This window comes from Hippoglossus hippoglossus, chromosome 22 (genome assembly GCF_009819705.1).
Source record: "Hippoglossus hippoglossus isolate fHipHip1 chromosome 22, fHipHip1.pri, whole genome shotgun sequence".
Taxonomy (NCBI): Eukaryota; Metazoa; Chordata; class Actinopteri; order Pleuronectiformes; family Pleuronectidae; genus Hippoglossus; species Hippoglossus hippoglossus.
The window spans coordinates 3,516,168-3,521,414 of record NC_047172.1 but is presented as its reverse complement, the minus strand read 5'-3'; the positions used below and the strand labels follow the sequence as shown (position 1 = coordinate 3,521,414).

The window sequence follows — 5,247 nt, the reverse complement described above, 5'->3', positions numbered from 1 at the left end:
GAGCAAATTTCCAAATTTTAGAAACATGAACAACTATAAAAATAAACAACAAGATATCTCTAACAATTGATAGCTGAGGAAAACAGTTACGTGTTTGTTAATTGACCAATTTGACTTGAACAAGTAGAAAGATTAAAATCTGATTAACACATCTCTGACAAACTTATAAATAAGTAAAGAAATAATTAGCGCCATAAGTTTCAAATATCCGCAAGTGGTTTTTCTTGCTTAACTGAAATGAAGTCGAGTCAGTAGCTGCCTAGAAGGACGGAGAGTCGAGCTGAGAGTGATTCATTGTTTAATTCAGTCTTTAAAATGTTAAAAACTTATTTAATAATTCCCAAATATGAATAAATAGTCTCATAATATCTCTTGTCGTGATTTAGAGAATCATCTCCCTGATGCACAGTTTCTATTTAATGGGTCAAAACGTGCAAAACCATCCGTGTGTTTCTGATCACGACCCTTTTTGCAGATATACGTTGTTATGGATCGACTCTATTCAGATGCATCGAGTGCTCTGACCAAACCAAATGAGCGGCGTGAGAGCTCGGCCTCGCCACCCGCACGTTTACGGGGAGGCGATTGTAGCGTACGAATGTTCAAAAGTGTTCTTAGCCACCAGGTGAATGGTTTTCCTTTCCTACGCAGGATAAGTGGTGTTTATGCTTGTTTTTCCCTCTTGAAATTACCCATAATGCTCAGCCACATAAGCTAAACTGACTGTCGCACGGCTCACGGTGTTATCAAGCGAAGACGGCATCACTCAGTGTCACCGCAGCTCCTCGGATCTCATGCTTCTGCCTTCTGCCCATGTGGTCGACACGACTCCGATGTGCTGGTACTTGATTCCCACTCCCTCCGTGTCAGTGTGTCACATCCGCTTCGCCTCAGGCACGCATAGCGCTACAGCTTTCAGGTGTTTATAAAGGGATATATACCACATGTTACAGCATATATGCCAAACGCTGCCTTATTTTTTGCTTTGTTTTGATGCTCATTAAAAATCAAGCACTTCATTTTGCTCGTCGGGGCTCGGGGCAGGTTTTGAAAAAGAAAAGCCATCTGTTCACTGAATTTTCTTTTTTGTTTTTTTTACTTCTTCTGATGCTTTGTTATGATATTGTTTGGATCACTGCACAAAAACAAATTGTATGCATACCAGTAGAAACTGAGCGTAACAGTGATTTCCTGTGACATGCCAAAAAAAAGCCTTGAAACTTAATCCATGGAGCAGATTGATACACCATGAAGTATTCTGATATTCTGATATGATGCCACTTTTAACAGCATTCGTGGATGTTCTTGCACTATTCAACCATCAGAACATGACTCTTCTGTACCTGTCTGTCTTATGTCGGTATAGTTAGATCTACTTTACACCGTACTGCACTTTCTAATCGCTCTGTGATTTTAGCACTCGGCCTTTGACACCACGACAACGACTAGCCAGTGAGCTTGAAGCGTTACAAACTCGCCCATCACCGTCTTTCCATGTCAGTTCTCGCTATGCGACGGCAATACCAAGTGCGTAGACGACTGTAGAGACATATTCAATGTGACTCGGCACTTACGAAGCGCAGTCCTCTCCCACGTCTTCCATTTTGAGAAAGGTTTTTATTTAAACTGATTGTACCTTGTCCTTGATTGTGTAGCCAGTGGAATGTGCGTAAGGTAGTATGTAAGATTGGAAAGTTTACAACTCGTGATGCAATTCTGTTTCACAAATTTTGTATATTTAATAAAGAATATTTTGTGTTTCTTGCTCACTATATGTTTGGTTGTGCATCTTTCTTCGGTGGTGTCTTTGTGTGTGTGTGTGTTTTCAAGGTTTGCATTCAGGGTTGTATTTCTGGCAATTTTGCAACTGCTTCCATTTCACTTAAACACATGAACAAAACATTTATATATTTTAAATAAACATGCATCCACTTTCACGTATTTTTTATATCAGTCTTTGGAATATAGGTCTATAATCTAAAACAAATTACTTTTTGTTACAGACTTTTTTAAAGAAAAAAAGGGTTAAAGGTCCGGTGTGTAAGATTTAAGTGAAATATAAAATAATGTTTTTCAACTGAATTGTAAGAATTTTTGATTTCTTCCTCTTTCATGTTTGGAAGGGGAGGGTGAGGTGATGAGGGGGAGGGGGGGTTAGCTGCAACACACAACGTCACCACTTGATGTCACTAAATCCTACACACTGAACCTTTAAGTAATATTTAATTAATTGTCCTTTTCCCTCCCTCCTCCACGGTGGAAATGCTTGATCTAACTCATCTTAGTTAAACTGGTATAAATAGTCCACCACATGTCATTTAAAGTGATACACCCCCCACTAACAGTGACGCCTCGGACACCTGAGCTGTCACAGGAAGAACTGACCAATGCTGCAGTTATTAATCAGTTCTTTACTGAGGAGAGATGATGTTGATTCATCGCATGTATTAATGTTGTTGTACTGAAATGTAATGTGCACTGTTTATTTTCTGTCCAACCCCTGCAGAAGTGAATACAGATATATTTTTTTATTATTATGATTTATATCCATGGGCATTTTCAATAAAGAAAACATTGTATATGAACGCTCGCATGCACATAAGAGGGGTAAAGGAAATGTTCTGTAAAAGGGGGTTGGAACAAAAAGATAGAAATAAACAAATTAAGTTAGATTAAAAGAATAGTGATTAAATAAACAGCAGTTCCAGTGCATAGAGAATCAAAGACATTAACGTGTGTGTTGTATTAAAATATAAAAGGAATGGATCTTTTATTAATCACCCCCCCACACACACACACACAAACTAATGAATACAGATTTTTTTTTTTTTTATGATGATTTATCCGTAGGCATTTTCAATACTAAACAAAAACAATAACATTTTATACAAACTCCTGCATGCATGGCAATAAATACAGAAAGAAAATATTAAAGCCACCACTAGGGGGCTATGTTATCCTCTTTAAAGCCACAGGGGTGTGAAGTAATGAGCAGAGCTTGGAAGTAAATGGCGGTGGTTTGGGTGGTGCACCTTGATGTTGGTGGCCAACCAACAATAAACGGACCAAAGAAGAAGAAGAACCCAACCACCATGGGGAGACGGAATAAGGGAATGGAATAGGGGGCTTGCTCCACTCGAGGCATCGACCTGGTATTGCGGTGCCTCCAGGAACGGTGCACCAACACAGTAGATGGCGGTAATGCACCTTGGCGTTCAAACAAAGAAGAAGTATTAATACTCACACTTTTCAAATCAGGAGCAGGATCTTGAATCCCATTCTGAATTTCACATGGAGCCAATGAAGAGAAGCTAAGACAGGAGTAACATGAATCGTTTCTTCTACTTCTAGATCTAGAAAGCTGTTCTAGAGACTTGTTTTTACGTGTTGGTCAAGCTCCGACGCGATCCCCTTAGTAACACAACCGCCGTTGATCTTAAGTAAACAGACACCAGAGAATTTGTAAATTTGCAGACCAGAAACCACAAGACACTCAACACCAACATACCAACCAACCTACGCACAGCTATGTACGCTCGGGGCCCATGCTTCGCCTACACGCGTGGCTACGGTGTAGCTTCAACGCAGAAGCATGAATTGGCCGCTATCCTTGTTAAGAGCCGGCTAGCTTTGAAGCATAAGTTACCATGGTTACTGAGCAGAAATTAGTTTAAGCCAGAGTCATGGAACAGATCTCTCACTTAAATATGCCAGACTTATCAAAGTATGCCAGGATTTGAGATTAGCCACTTAGATGTTGATGATGCTTTGATGGTATCCTTTGGTTAGGATCAACTCGATGTTCATCTTGCTCTTTTTATAGAATTCGTTTTTAAAAATATATAAACAAATAGAAAATCTTTTTCTTCTTTGTTCGGTTTATTAGCGGATGGCAACCAATGTCGAGGTGCATTGCCGGCATTAATAAAAAAACAACTATCTCATTGTTACATAAGCAATGGAAAGAAAATATGCTTTCAAATGTACCTTTGAAGTTCCTCTGTAACGCTATGTATCATAGTGTCGATGTGACATTACATCATAAGGATAAGGACATCAAAGAGGTTCCATCAGAGGAACAGTGGTAATGTACCTTGACCGTTGGTTGCCTACCGCCAGTAAACCGAACAGGACACCTGGCAATGAACCAAACAAAGAAGAAGAAGACGTCAGAAGTCTATATAAACCCACGTACAGTTTGAACTTGGAATTTAAACAGTTTTCAGAGAATTTTCCACAATATTAGAGTCAAAATGGAAAAAGGAGACGGACTACACAGCAACATTGTAAACGGTAAGTACTTTGATCATTATTTGACATGGATCACTCTGATGTACAGTCTTTCCAAAAGCTATTAAAGGATGACTTATTTACAGATTAATCTTATCAATGGCAAAAGTAATATATTTCTCTCTCTTATATGCAGTTGGGACGATTGAACTTCATCTAAGCAGACATATGCCACGAGCTGATGATGAAGTTCAGATTATTGCTCTGATACGTGGCATAAGATCATCTTTAGATGGCCGCAGTATAAGAATGGATTATATTGATGGCAGCCCACACCCGTCTGTAGACCTTCCACATCTGGGGGACGGTAATGACAGTGTAGAGGTTGTAGCTCCTGATGTTGGTGTTGAGGTTGAATACCCCCTGCCTGAAGAATCCAGCAGAAGATTACAAGAGGAGGATGAACGGGAAAATGAATTCAGATGGTGGGATGAATTTGATGACACTGACCCTGACAGTGACGACTCTGACGGTTATGACAGCGACGCCAGTGACCGTAATATTGACATTTGTGAATATGGTCCACTCAGAGATGCAGCTGTTGATTCTGTGCTTCCCAAAGAGGAGGAGCCCCTGCCCAGTCCATCTAGAAAAAGGCCAAGAGAGGCTGACACAGCAGAAGAACAGAGACCCTACAAAAAGTCAAGACGGTGTCGTGGGTTCGATGACAGCAGCATCAATACTGACAATGGTGGAAATGGTCCACTCAGTGACGCAGCTGTTGATGCTGTGTTTCCTGAAGAGGAGGAGCCCCCACCTGATCCATCTAGAAAAAGGCCAAGAGAGGCTGACACAGCAGAAGAACAGAGACCCTACAAAAAGTCAAGACGGTGTCGTGGGTTTGATGACAGCAGCATCAATACCGACAATGGTGGAAATGGTCCACTCAGTGATGCAGCTGTTGATGCTGTGTTTCCTGATCCATCTAGAAAAAGGCCAAGAGAGGACGATACAGCA

At 40.5% G+C, this 5,247-nt stretch overlaps 1 protein-coding gene across 1 annotated transcript in view; it reads left to right on the top strand.

Moving 5' to 3' along the window:
* Positions 1–5,247, top strand: part of sfxn5a (sideroflexin 5a) — a 42,148-nt gene that overhangs the window by 19,752 nt on the left and 17,149 nt on the right. The window lies entirely within an intron of this gene.